Source organism: Juglans regia, chromosome 6 (assembly GCF_001411555.2).
Source record: "Juglans regia cultivar Chandler chromosome 6, Walnut 2.0, whole genome shotgun sequence".
NCBI lineage: Eukaryota > Viridiplantae > Streptophyta > Magnoliopsida > Fagales > Juglandaceae > Juglans > Juglans regia.
This window is the reverse complement of record NC_049906.1, coordinates 13,506,708-13,521,961: the sequence shown is the minus strand read 5'-3', so window position 1 is coordinate 13,521,961 and position 15,254 is coordinate 13,506,708. Positions and strand designations below refer to the sequence as shown.

Genomic DNA, 15,254 nt, shown 5'->3' with positions numbered 1-15,254 from the left:
GAAGGTAAGTGTTGGGTTAGGCTGGCGCTGATCCCACTCTTTGTCATGGCAGTCAAGGGGCTGGACCCGCTCTTCGTCGCTAAAGGGGTGACATAAGCCTCATCTCTGAAGGGGAAGTAAGTTACCAAGCAGTTTGGGACTGGACCTGCTCTCTCCTGTTGATGCTCACGAGGAAGGTTAGTGTCGGGCAACCGAGGGTTGGTCCACTCTCCACCGCGAGAAGGATAGAGCAGCCTCTAGTGTGACTCATCCCTTTGGTGCCTCGTAGGGAGATAAGTAGTCGTTGATAGAGATTTCATGGGTGGAGATCGCATCGGTGGAGATCACGTTGGTGGAGATCATGTCAATGGAACTTACGTGGGTGGAGATTACGTTGGTGGAGATTACATTGGTGGAGATTACGTTGATGGAGATTACGTTAATGGAGATTACCTCGGTGAAGATTAAGTTGATGGAGATTACCTCGGTGGAGATTAAGTTTATGGAAATTACGTTGGTGGAGATTACAATTTATTCCTGAAAAACCACATTCACATTAATAGAATTTACACATCATTGCATAAATGTAAATCACAAGTCATAAGGTTCCTTCGCAATGAAGCTCTCGCAAATGCTCAGCGTCCCGTGGGCATGGACCACATGCACCCCACCACCCTTTGGCTTCAATTCTTGCACGTAACACTCTCGCACTAGAACCTAATCTCCTCGGATTTCTCCCACCCCATGAGCAGTTGGGAACATCATCTTCAAGTGGTAGGTCGACGTTATTGCCCTTAAGTTGTTAAGGGTGGGTATGTCGATTATGGCGCTGTATGATAAAGGGGCCTTCACCACCATAAAATAGACCATGACAGAGGCCGTCAAGGGGGCACTACCCGCCAAGACGGACAGTGTGATGGTTTTGACTAGCTGGACCATGTTCCCGAAGAAACCCTTCAGTGGCAAGGGGGCTAGTTGTAGTCGGCAGATGTCTATTCCCATTCACGTAAAAGCTTCCCAGAACAAGATATCCGCAGAGCTGCCATTGCCGATATGGATCCTCCGAGTGGTGAAGTTGGTGACCATCATAGTCACCAACAGGGCATCGTCGTGCAGATAGAGGGCCCCCTCCTCGTTGTCTTCTCTAGGCCGGGTCGTTCCTTCTGTACTTGGAGGGGCGGCACTTCGCTGAATACACCTCCTCGTATCTTGCCTGCCTGGTGTGCATTTTCTGCCCAAATAAGGTTGCGCCTCCGCCAGCAAAGCCCCCCACGATTGTTTTGATCACCCCTAGCGACGATCCTCCTTGATGCGGTGCACGGGGGCAATCTCGTTGGGGTCCCTATGCGGCTACTCTCTACCTCGGGCTCCCTTCCCTTCTTGGCCTTCTAATCCTTTCCATACTTCTTTCTCGCAATCTTTTCCTCCATTCCTACTATGGCCTTCGGGTGGGAGGGTACCCCTATTCTCTTTCCTTTTTCAAGGAAAGGCAATCTTCGGTGTTGTAGGTGGGGGACTAGTGGAAGCTGCAATAATGGTGACAAGCACTCTTGTAGTCGTCCTCTTGGGCTGGCTGGTAGTCGTCTTTTTTCAAAGGGCATGACCAAGAATTCGTAGTGTCCTTCATAGGTCCTAAAGGCAGCTTTCGGTATGTCCTAGATTTTGACCTTAATCAAGAGATAACCAAATCTAAGGTCCAGTTTTGAGAATATTATAGACCCACACGCCTCATCCAATAGTTCCTCCACCATTGGTATGGGATACCTATCCCTCACTGTGGCTTTATTTTAAGCCCTATAATCAACACAGAGGCACTATGTCCCATCAGCTTTCCTAACTAGTAGGACTAGTGAAGAATAGGGACTCTGAATTGGCTGAATCACCTTAGTACAAAGGAGCTCATTCATAATCATTTTTATTTCATATTTTTGGTAGTAGTGGTATCTATAAGGTCGCATTGATATAAGTTTGGTTCTAGGTTTAAGGGAATTGAATGGTCTTGGGATCTATGGAGGGGTAAACTTGGTGGTTCTGCAAAAACATTAGAAAATTGGTTAAATAGATTTTTTAGTAAAGGCGAGGGTTTAGGTATATTCTTTTCAGCTTCCAGAAGGTGCAACAACACTCCCTTGTTCCCCACACATCCCTAATCCTCCTATTCACCGTCGTAGTCTTAGGGTATAGACAACCAATAATAGCATGTGAGGAGATTTCTAGTTTCTCATTTAGTGTTATTACATCTACCATTTCTCCCTCAGTGGGGTTCTCCACTAAAACTCCCACCACTGTCTCCTCTGTCTCATGGGACTCAAAGATCTCCTCGATGAGGTATATCTGAGGCATTTAACACTTATGGCCTCAGCTCCAGTTGGTATCGCAGTAATAGCAAAAACCCTTTTCTCTACAATCTTTCATTTGAGTTTTGTTGATGTTTTCAACATGAAGTGTGGTTTTGTTGGGGTTTTCTATGGTTCTGGTAGTGTGAGGAAGCGTTTGGATTAGAGGGGTAAACATTACTTCTAAAAAATATTTTCTTGCCACCCAAGGTTTCTTCTTGTAACTTGGCCAAGCTATAGGCTGAGAGGAGAGTGGGGGCATTAAACATTCTCACTGAGTGGCAAATTTCATCTTTGAGACCACTCAGAAAGCAACTTAGCTTATAGTGGTCTGATAAGCCCTTAGTCTATTAGAGAGTGACTCGAAATCAACCTTGTACCCTTCAATACACCCAGTCTGCCGCAACCCAGTAATGGCTCCATTGGGTCATCATAACAATTAAGGTCAAATCTAACAGGCAAGGCTTTCACAATTTGTTCCCAATCACTTAACTATCCCGATTCATTTAAGTCCTAAAACCACACCAGGGCTTTGCCTTCCATGTGGAATGAAACTAACCTTAGCTTGTGTTGTGGCAGAGTATTATGGAAATTGAAGAATTGTTGTGCCTGATACAGCTAGCCAGTTGGGACCTCACCACAAAACACTGGGAAGTCTAGCCTCATAGCTCGAGCTTGCACCTCTCCCATTGGCACCAAGGTCATGTCTTGTTGCCCTCTAGATCTGTTGGAAGTCTCACATCTGTCTTGGTTTTTATCCTGCAACTCAAGTGTTAGGGTGGTCAGCTGCCTTTACAAGGCCAATATCTCAGTTTCCAAGCTTTTGAATTGAAATTCGGAGTTCTTTTCAATGAATTAAAGCCCTCCAACAGCTAGGAAAGCCTTGTGCCATCCGCCATTAACACACTCTTGTATGTGGGGGATGGAGGTATCTCTAATACCAAATCTGTAACACGCACAAGGGAAGGGGTATTTGTAGGCTTACTTCAAGGGTGAGCTACCTCCAGAGAAGGGGAGAGAGAGAGAGAGAGAGAAGAGAGAAGAGAGATTTTATGCATTCAATTCATAGTGTTCATTTCTTCGCCATCTCAGACCATATAAGTCGATAGTGGTAACAACTTGTAACAAACTTACAGAGTATTCTTTTTAGGTCTATTTGGCACACCACATATCAAAATATGAAAATTAATAACAATAAATCAACTAACTACAAATTGGACCCGGGCCGTAGGCCCATTTATTTAACTAATTAACTCACGAACTTCCAACTCATTTGTTGCTTCTATCCACCGAATTAGAGGCCTGGTAATAGCTTTAGCCCATAAGACTTAAGCCCACACAAATACTGTAGTCCATCAACCTGAAGATCTCCTTCTTTGATAGAACTACCTTCGGCTTCAAGATGCTTCGTGACATAATCTGACCTAATGGTAATGACTCAAAGAATGTTCAAATAAATTTGACCTCATTCTAAAAACATTTAGTCAATGTTACAATTAGTGTACTTTATAATCACTATAAAGGGTTTAAATGTCTCCTTGCAAAGTAATGTGGAGTCTCATATATCACCTTTCTATAGGAAATCAAAGGTAATAAACTTGTTATCACTCCAACATACTTGCTTCTTTGTAATAGAAAAAATCCTGACATAACCCTATTAGTTTTTTGTTCAATCTACATAAAAAAGTCTTTTTTGTGAAGTTTGTAGTTAGATGTACGTTCGGGTAAAAATTTGAACATGAGAAGCTTTAGGGGAAGAAACGTATGTCCAAACTGTTGTGCTAAGATGGGAGGAAAGACACATCCCAAAAAAATAAAACATGAAGATCAAGAGGTTGGAATACATCATTCATGACATCCCGAAAGGTTGAAGGGGCATTGGTGAGACCGAATTGCCTGACTAAGAACTCATTTGGACATCAAAAATGAGAAGCTAGATACCGCTAATGTACATATAGTTTGAATAGTTAGCAAACATTAACCAGTCATGACTTGCGCACACATCTTTCTTTGTGTACTCTTTTGATATGTGTATTGGCTAGCCACATTTTGCGCAACACACAAATTTGTATGTTTGTCAAAAAAGCATATAGTAGTTGTATTGCTCTTCATCATATTTTGTTCTCATGAGTATTTATATAATGTAGTTATCTTTCTTAATCATTTAACCATAATATAATTAAAACAAAGCATACAATGAAATAAAATATTGAAGCAAAAATATATTAAAACATGGAGTACTAAATAAATAATATAATGTCTGAATGCTATTGATCATTTTGTATTCACACACCATTTTTGCAATAACATACATACGTTCAAACCTCCAAAAAAATAACATTCAAATAACATTCAAATATAATACAGCTGACAATATTCGATGGTGATATCTTCAAATAATTACATTTGGATGTTCCATATATATATATATATATATATAATGATGTTTGAATGTACAAACTATATATGTCCAGTAGGACTATACAAGAAACCGAGAAACTGACCTAGACTGACTCAGACCGGCCCCTGGAGCTCAGAACCGGCCAAAATCGGTGGAGAACCAGTCGTCGTACGGCAGAAAATAGAGAACCGATATTGGCCTGTTCGGCTTCGATTCAACCCTGGTTCAAACCGCTGAACAGGCCGATTAAAGAAATTATATATTTTTTATATATATTTTGTACTCAAAACGACGCAGTTTAAGTGGAACAGTATCGTTTTAAGCCTGTAGTTGTGTTTTAAACACAATTAAAAAGAGGTCGTTTGATATTAAACCAAATGCCATCGTTTTATTCATAACGTATTAAAAAAAAATAAGTAGAATGGCGTCGTTTCGAAATTAGGTCGTCTTCTTCCTCACTTCTTCTTCCCAGTTCCCAGTTCCTCACTTCGTTTCTCATCCTCTCTCTCTCTCTCTCTCTCTCTCTCTCTCTCTCTCTCTCTCTCTCTCTCCTCTGCAACACTCTCTCTCTACTCTCTCAGACGAAGCTTGCCGATGAACCAACCATTTACGGCTAGAAAACTGCCAATGTCGAGAAGGCCGGTGTTTCTCCTCCCCATTGACCAGTTTCGGCCAGTTTCCTCCCCCACAAATGAAACATCGGTTGGCGTCGATTTTTCCCCAAAACTATGCCGATGGGTTCGTGTTCGAGTGTTTTCCTTGTTAAATTTAAATGTTGTCATTTGAATTTGTCTCCAATTTTTCCAATTTTTCTACGATGATTTACCAAAATGTCACCCAAAAAAAAAAATCCCATTTTTTTGTTGTATTTATATCTATATCAAAGTCTAATCTGTAACAATAAATTAATTTTTCAATTTTTTGTTATTAGAACAGGAAAAAGGAATCAGAGATTAAATTTGTCTTAACAATGAGTAATATTATGGGTGAAGCTCCCAGCAGGTCGAGTGCATAGCCCTATTTTACACCAGTGAATGAGGAGTTGCCACATAGGAGTTGCAGCAATTTTAAGTTTACACCTGCATACAGGCGATTATCTTTTTTTTTTTCTTTATATGATCTCTACCCTCTCTCTATCCCTTCCTCCCCCACCTCCCTCGTCTACTCCCCTCTCTCTCTCTCTCTCTCTCTAAGAGTTTTATATTTTGTTCACAACTTTATCAAATGATCACTTTCCAAGTTCAATTAGTTCCTCCTCTAGGCACTCCGTTGGAAAACTCTAAAAAATACTCAAACTTTAATTTCCTCTAGAAAATTAAAATTAGAACAAAAAGTCCAGACAGATTCACGATCGAAACAAGTGGTCATGGATTCTCCCAGGTTCAAGAAATTAACAAGATTCACTACACTTCACACCAATCTTGCTAGTAAATCTAAAATAGAGAAGTGAGGGAGGGAGGGAGGCAAACCATACAGCTCACAAACACTTCAGACTCATGCCAGAAATGTGATTTCATCTGAGCAAAAGGGTAAGGAGGGAGGGAGGCATGCGACTTTAGGAGGGAGACGTGTGAAGGAGAAGAGAGGAGGTTTTTTTTTTCCCTCGGGAAATAAACATATATTAATGCAAAACAAAGATACAACTGTTTGAATATTACAACAAATTAACAAGATAAGCAGGTGGATCTATGTAGTTTTTATCACAACAAATTAACAAGATAAGCAGGTGGATCTATATAGTTTTGATCACAACAAATTAACAAGATAAGCAGGTGGATCTATATAGTTTTGATCAAGGGAAGAGAGGAGTTAGATTTATGTAGTATCTTTTCTCAAATATTCTATATGAACCATTCAAATAGATGGCGTGCGGAGATAAAGAAAATGAAAGAGGAAAGATAAGAAAGAAGAGAGAAGAGGAGAGAGAAATAAGATTTAGTATACTAATGCACACCATAAATCACATAGATCTCATATTTGTTAAAATCCTATTGGTTGGAACAAAAGGTACTACACGCCCGACCGGCTCTGAGATTTTCTCTAATATTAGATACAGTTTTAACTAGAATGTACAAGTCCCGCATATTCATTTTGAAAAAAAAAAGTTGGGTTCAGTACTATTAAAATAATAATTTTTCATGCGGATCCCAAATTTACCCATTTTTTACAAAAAAAAAAATGTTCAGGACTTACACACTATAAGATTGTAAATATCATTTTCATAATTTGAAGCTAAGATTTCTTTAAGCTTGAAAGGAAATGGTTTTAAGCTTCAACTCTCTAGACATTTGCGGTTGGAAATTGGTGAGAGATAATAATAATCATAATAATAATAATAATAATGATGATGATGATGATGATAATAATAATAATAATAATCATGATAATGATGATGATAATAATAATTATGATTATGATGATGATGATGATGATGATGATGATGATAATAGTAGTAGTAGTAGTCGTCGTCATCGTCATAATAATAATAACAACAACAATAATGATAATAATAATAATAATAATAATAATAATAATAATTGTTGTTCATTGACAAGTCAAGTATAAACCTCAGCCATACCACATTCGTATATTTCGGTTTCAATCTATAACCACCAAAATTCTAACTAAGAAAACCTAATAAATAGATCAAAACTCTAATTACCACTAATTAAGGAAAGGCAAAAGGCATGAGTGTTCTCCAAATGGCATATGTTTGCAATAAAAACGACTATTTCCTATTTTAAGCATACCCCAAGAACCCTATATAAACATTGCACCATTTCAGTTGATATACACTGGATTTTTCATACTCTTATATCATCACAAGGAAAGAGGAAAAAAAAATTTTGATTTCTTTCTGTTTGTTTGGAGGAAGGAAGAAGAAATGGCGAAGGTAGCACTTGTTTTTTTAATCTCCATGGCACTTTTTTTATCAATCCGCTCTGTGGTGGCTGAAGAAAGCCCAGCACCAAGTCCAATGGACTCAGATGCCACTACTCACTCACAATCATGGGGTGATTGGTTCGGACATAAATTGGAGTAAGTTCCTAGAATTGTAGTCCTTTGTAGTCTTATGTTTTTTTTTATTCATTCTCTTTGGTTTTGTGTGTATATTTATATATATATATATATATATTTATACGAGAAACGCTAGATCTTCAAAAGTAAGAAGTGTGATCTAGAAAATAATTTCAAACATTGAATTCACAAACTGACGTGACATAATATAATATATCATTTTTGCTTTATGATATAAAAAACTTTACAATTCAATATACTATATTAAACTACGTTAGTTCGTACGATTATTTTTATGAGATCCTTTTGTGGATGAATCATTCATCTTTGTATATCCATAAAGAAATCAAAAGCATGAAACAACATTCCTAAAAAGGGCACATATGCAAGTTGTTTTTTTCTTGTATCTTTTTACTTACCGGGAAAATGAAGAATTTTTCACGCAACCTAGTTAAGGGTTGAGATTCAAGAAATGGGAAAACCATTCTAATTAAGCTATATTAAAGTGAGAGAAAAATAGATACACAAAGTAAATAGAATTAAATAATTAATAAAATTATGTGAAACTTGCTCTATGTATTTTTCTTTCACTTTAGAATCTATAAATTGGACAAAACATTAGAAAAATTTAATTCAAGATTCAAAATAACTTCGCAATATCTGTTGATATGTGTTTCTTTTTTTCTTAATAAATGTTTTTCAATTTACTTTAATAAAGACTTTTTTTCCTCCCTTTTTCAGGCAATATGGTATCAAATCTAAGGATGATAACGCAGGAGCACCAGCAGGGGAGCCGATAGGAGCACCAGCAAGTGCATAGAAATATTGATATATAGTGCATATATCACTCAAATTACAACCTATTTGATTATATATTACTTACCAATTTTTTGTCTAAATAGTAACATGCATCCTCTTCTAGACCCTATTCGTGAAAGGGGGATGTCCATTGCATCAATGTAATGGTTTCTAATAAGTAGAATTAAATAAATGTTATGAATTCATGACCATGGCTAGCACAATTTGCCTCTTTTATATGTATGATTATTATTACTAGGTTTTATATCACTAATTGGTTTTTTGGGACAAAGCATATTGTCTTAAAAAACTGAGATTTTGTTCCATAATATATTGAAATAAAAATAGTCATCCTTATTTTATTCAAACAAGTGATATCAATTCAAATAGAACAATTAATTTGCTTTCAAAAGATTTTGTTGGTATTTAAATCAATATCAGACTTCCAGATCGTCTTTTTTATCTTTTATGTTAAGAGTAATGTTAAATACAGTTTTAATTTGTACAAACAACAAGCTATGGACGATGGTTGCGCATGCTATGACTGTACAAATCAATTTTATTAGGTGTTTTTTTCATTCTATCTGTTACACAAAGGAGTATTTCTCTCTCCATAACTAATTATAAAAACAAATTAAACTTTTAATACAAACTCTCATCATAATTAAACACATGCAAAGTATTTGTCCAAAAATGTTATCAAATATAAAAACAAAGAAATTAAATATTTTTTTTTCTAAATGCTTCTAAATTAAAACAACCCAAATACTTCTAAGAGGCCAATCAAGTTATCAAGAGAATGTGCCTGGAACCTAACTGCTTCGGATCAGCTAGAAAACTAGCTACTTTATTTCCAAGACTAGTTTGCTTTCGGACAATGATACAATACCAACTACTCTATAATTTATATACAACTTCATGTTAAAAATAAAATAAAAAATCACTTTAATTCAAAATTATTATCCTAACAACAATTTAAAGTACATGAAAAAAAAATTATTATTTAATCCTTAGTTGTAAATAGATTGTAATATAGTTGTTATTAAATATTTTCCCTTGCTTTAATAGTCTTAAAAAATTATAACTAGTAGTGAACTTATGGTAGTAATGTTTACAACTTTCGACGACACAATAACCAATTAATGCGACTACTTCAATTCGACGTAATAATCACGCGTAAACAGTGGATGGTCCCGCCAGCAGAAATCTGCATGTGTGCTTAATGTTGATACAGAGAAATAATAGATTTAACGGCGGCTTTCTATTGTCGTGTTATTTCCATTTATATTTATGCCAATCTCTCTTTTAATTTGATTCCCCGTAACTCGTAAGCCTACAAATTTCTTTTCTCTCCCAAATTCACTCTTTCTTAATTTGATTCCCCGTAACTCATAAGCGCTGCGAAATCTTTTTTTTTTTAAAAATGAGTAAATACGAAACTCACATGATAAAAAATTAACTTTTTAATAATAAACTTCACTCTTTTTCAAAATGATTGTACAATGCTTATGTACTTCACGACTATATCTACATTACTCATTTATATTTATAAATTATTTAAAATCAACATTTACGACTCCATAGGATAATGCAAAATTATAATCAAATGTTTTATTCAAGATTCATTAAGATATTATTTTTAATAGTATGATTAAATATTGATATAAAATTCTTGTGACATGTTTAGTTGATCAGAACAACTTTTATTAGATTAGGCATTGAAGAAACTGTTACGAGAATTTTTAATAACATTCCAACTGTAGTGAGAAATTTCAATAACATTCTACAAGCAACTTATGCATTTGGTAAATATACATATCAATACTTCATGAATTGGAGTATTAGTTTAATTATAAAAATAAATTTAAACCATATTATATTAGAATATATGTCATATTTTAGAAAATTTCTAAGATCAATGCAGTCTTTTTTACACATCATACTTGAAAAGTTTTAGAAAATATTGTTTATATTATATCACCTTATATCACATGTCTCTCATACTCTTATGGGATATGGGGCTTATTTTTTTCTTTTAAATAGACTTTATTCATTCATAAAATCGAAGTTACAGTTGTGATTGATATATACAGGGAAGAACCTATATTACAAGCCAACTACTCATGGTTGAGGCTCCACCAGTACACAAATTTCTTTGTGACTGGTATGGTTGTAACTTTTAGAACTCTCTATAGACAAACCGTCTAAAAGACCACACTCTGCCTAAAGTAGATATTTCAAACCCTTCAAAGGAGGAGATGACTTTCGCTCTATAGACAGAATGTTCAAGAGACTATTTCTTTTTTATTATTAACCTAAAACAAAGGAAATAACGTAAAAATAAATGATACATGGGAAAATAGCAAAATACAGCTTGAAAAGTTGTAGATTCACATTTTTAACCTTAGTGAAAATAAAAAAAGCAAACACAGAGACTATGATGGCGCGTGAGGGACACGCACCACCCTAGGAGTACGGCGGACAGTCAAGTCTAAATAAACCAATAACTCTGGTCCCAGAAATACAGGTACATGGTGGCGATAGAGCTCCCATTGCGGTAGTGCATGGCTGTCACGCACACATTTTGGTCTGCACGTGGGGGGTATTTAATACAGCACAAGGCGTTTTTAGTTTTTAATTTGCATGGGCCATATTTTTGGGAGCAAAGTATAAAATAAATGCAAACTTTATGGATATTTTTAAAAGAACATATAATAAATTTATGTGGATTTTGTTCAATTACAGAAAATGGACCTTTGCATTTTGGGAGGACTTAGGCAATCTGCCCATTTAGAAACACAATTGTTCTCAGATTTTATTAGATATTCTCAAATATTTCCTTTCCAAACATCAATCAAATATAAAATATTTTTTAATTTTAAATCTTTAACTTATTCATCTAATTATTACCTAATCATCACAACTTTTTCAAACTTATAAACAAAACATAAAAATAATACAATTTTTTCAAATTTTAAGACAGAAATTATATTCAAAAATTATAATAAAAGATTTTTTCAATTTATTATATTTTATTCAGTTTTTATCTCTCATTTCTCAAATCCAATAAAATATCTTAACTCAAACTATTTCACTACTATTCATAGATATTATGAGATATTCTTAATATCCATATGAGCCCTAATAAGTCGCATTGCCTTTGAGCTCATGCCCCTAACTAAGACCAGGAGGCCATTCTCTTTGGAGCATATGAAATCCTTTGAAGTTCTAAGGCCTTTAGGATCAAGCTTCATCTTCTCGAGAGGTTGGGAATGTAAATCGAAAGGTTTTGATACCTACTGGAGAGGGTAAAAATGCTCGACTTAAGAGCCCAAAGCCCCAATGGCCATAGGAAGTCTATCGATCTGGCGAAGTAAAGATAACAGTTTGCGAGAGGCCCGTCCCACAAGTAAGAGGTCAGTTCAGCCCAGCCCAAGAATAATGAGACACTGATAAAATTGGCCAAGGGTGACGTGCGCCGACCTATCAACCGCCTTAAATCATCACTTACCTGTGGATACCATAAGGCGTGTAGGAGAAGCTATAGCCACCATCTCCTAGGAAAAGGAAGGTGGGCGCCACCAAGAAGGCCCAGGGGACACAAACGCCTCATGTCCCTAGAAAACGACTGCTAGGAAGCACGTGAGAGAGGCAGTCGTGACTCATACTCTGAGGAAAGAAAGGTGGGCACTGTTGTAGCAAGCTGAGAAGCAACCGAAATGATGGTCATGACACTGCAGCTATGGGGATGCATGCTGAAAGAGCAACCATGGTTCACTCCACGAAGAGAGAGAAAGACAGATAGGACTCATCGATTCTGGCTAAGAGGGCGCCGAGACGTAAGTCATAGCCCAATGCCACATTAATCATTTCCTTCAAGGTAACTAATTCGCGTGCTTGAAGAATGGGGCACAATGGGACAACTCCTCAGAAATCGAAGCCAACGGCACCCCAAACCTAGTATAAAATCCAACTCAACATATATTCAAACTCGTGAAATTTGAGAGCAAAGAAAATACTTCCTAAAAATGAAACTAACTTAAGCTGTTTGAGGAGACTTGGAGCTCCTTTCTATATTTGCATTTTTGCAGGTCCTATGATCCACCCTCCAGCTGTCTGGGGAGACCTCGCGGTACGTACGAAACACATTCAAAACACCTACCTAAGTCTTCAAATCATGAGGCCTATGACAAAACTCAAAATTGCATTTATAGTTGCGTGGAATATGTGTTTGTTAAGAGGTTTGGATGAAATTATGTGACCAATATAAGCGTGGTTGGAGATGTGGGCTACTGCCTCCAATCCATTTCTAGTTCAAGGCTCAGGTCATTCCAATTGAGAGTTTTGGCTTGTGAGATCAAACTATCCACTTAATAAGGTTGAGAAGCCATGGCTAAGGGATGGGAAGGAGCGAGATGGTGTTTTAGGGGTTGCAGTGTTTGGCGGAGAGTAGGAATGGTTTATGGAAGCTTAACCTACTAGGAGGGGAAAAGGTCATTCGGGAGAGGAAGAGATTTCATTAGGAGAGTTGAATTTATCCTCTTGCCACTATAAAGTTGGTTCTCTTCTTTCAAATCTAGTCGAGATGACACACAGCCCATATGGAGCTATCTCACCTCTGCATGCAGGTTGATTCTAAACATGGAATGTTATCTGTAAGGGGGATTTCCTCCCGTACTGGAGGCCCAAGAGGCCCAGCCAAGCCTGGCCCAAGATAAAAGGGTGAAGACCCGGCCTACTAAGAAGAACTCCATGTACACGACCTGGGGAAGGGGACGGTGCAACAAGAGATGGGACTTGTCAGGACTTGATGGTCTGAGATCCCTCAGATAATGTCCAGACATCAAGTGTCTGCCCATTTAGCAAGCACAACATGCTTAGAATCGTCGATCTACTAATAAGGAAAGCATGGACGGACAGAGGAAGAGCAGACCAAGGGAAGAAGGTTGGAGAACCACGTCGCATTTAATGGCCCTGCCACCCGGGCAGCACACCACATTAATTGAACCATTGCAGGACCACGCCACATTTAAAGAATCTGACAAAATGAACAGTACGAGGACTCCAGATTCCATGGCAACAGACCTGATTTGCTCACCAAGTTTCTAGTATAAATAGTTGATCCTAGGTATGAGGATTCTCTCTTGTTCGTAAGTTTCCTTACTTATTTACTACACTCCAAAAATATTTACTAACTTTGGCATCGGAGGCTCCCTGGCCCCTAAGCCACCCTTTCAAGCCGCATTCACCTTTCTCTTTGCAGGCCCCGTTGTGAAGACCAACGTTGTTCGGAGCTTGACCCAAGGGTGTGCGAAACACGACACTAACATTGGTGTCGTCTGTGGGATCATGATAGATCTTGCATGTCCTTCTCATGCCTGCGACAACCCGTTCTGAACAACTCAGAAGAAACACGGGGGATGCCATGGAAACAAGGCTGAAAGTCATGGAGGAATGAGTGACAAAACTAACTGGCGAGGTGGAAACACTCCACAAGGAGAACGTAGAACTGAGGAATCCCCAAAATGACCAGGAAGGCAGGGAGAACAGTGACACTGAGCAAGTGGGGTCCCGAAATACGCGAGCGGGACCCAAGAAAAAAAAAAGAGCAAAAACACATGCAGGACAAGATCTGCAGCCTCGAGGGGAAATATGAGGAGATAGCGCCGAAGGTGGGTACGTCGTCAACAGTAGACTTGTTGTTCACAAGCACATGTCTACCCTACACTAAAGAAGTGATGACATTTCCTTTGCCACCAAAGTTCAGAATCCTCGTCATGGAGATGTATGAAAGGAACAGGGACCCTCTCAAGCACCTAGAAACCTTTAGAGCTCACATAATGATGCATGGCTTCCCAGGGAAAATCGCTTGTAGGGCATTCCTACTGACCCTAAAGGGGCCCGCACATGCATAGTTCGGGTCACTGGCACCCAAGTCGCTGGATAGTTTTGGCAAGCTAGCCAGACTATTGCTAACCCAATTCATGTCCAGTCGAAGGAGACAACATCCGGCCATATACCCCCTCACTATCAAGCAGATGAAGGACGAGAGCCTAAACTCTTACCATTCTAAGTTCAACAAGGAGCGGATGACCGCCGACGACCTGGACGAGAAGATCACCTTGGCAGCACTCCTACGAAGTGTCTGGCCGCGTTCCCAGTTTATGGAGGAACTGGCCAGACGGACCCCCGCCACGGTGCAGGACTTCATGGATCAGGTCGACAGCTTCATTAATGCGGAGGACACCCTCCGAGCGTTGACTGAGCCATTAAGGAAGGAGATTAGAATGCACGAAAAGGAAAGGAAAAGCCCTAGCGGCCCAAGCCATGCCTCGTGAAAAAGGAGAAAATGACTCCCTGGAGAAACAACGAGAGGAAGAGCCAGTGAAGGGACCCGGACTGCGATACAACCGGCCCAAGTTTGTCATTCAGGGGGAGGACAAATGAGGAGCCGTACACCGATACTGCACATACCATCAGTCCACCTTACACAACACTGAAGATTGCCGCTCCCCAGGAGGAAGGAATGAATATTGAGTGACAAAGTCACCACCACTCCCCAGTGAGGAGGCAAGAGCTGAGAAGGAGATTGAGGGAAATGAGTTGGGATCGGGATGACCAATGCCAACAAGAGAACAACCTTCAAAGGCTGGCGATAGGGGAGCACAGCCAGATCCCCCCCGATAGCCACCAAGACAGCAGCCCCCTCTAGGGGAAATTTG

The 15,254-nt window shown here is 38.5% G+C and overlaps 1 long non-coding RNA gene across 1 annotated transcript; it reads left to right on the top strand.

Moving 5' to 3' along the window:
• Window positions 1-7,505: 7,505 nt before the first annotated feature.
• LOC109002106 lies at window positions 7,506-8,750 on the top strand. Its single transcript, XR_001997967.2, has 2 exons — window positions 7,506-7,755; window positions 8,476-8,750. It is a non-coding gene; the product is annotated as an uncharacterized LOC109002106 (long non-coding RNA).
• Window positions 8,751-15,254: the final 6,504 nt, after the last annotated feature.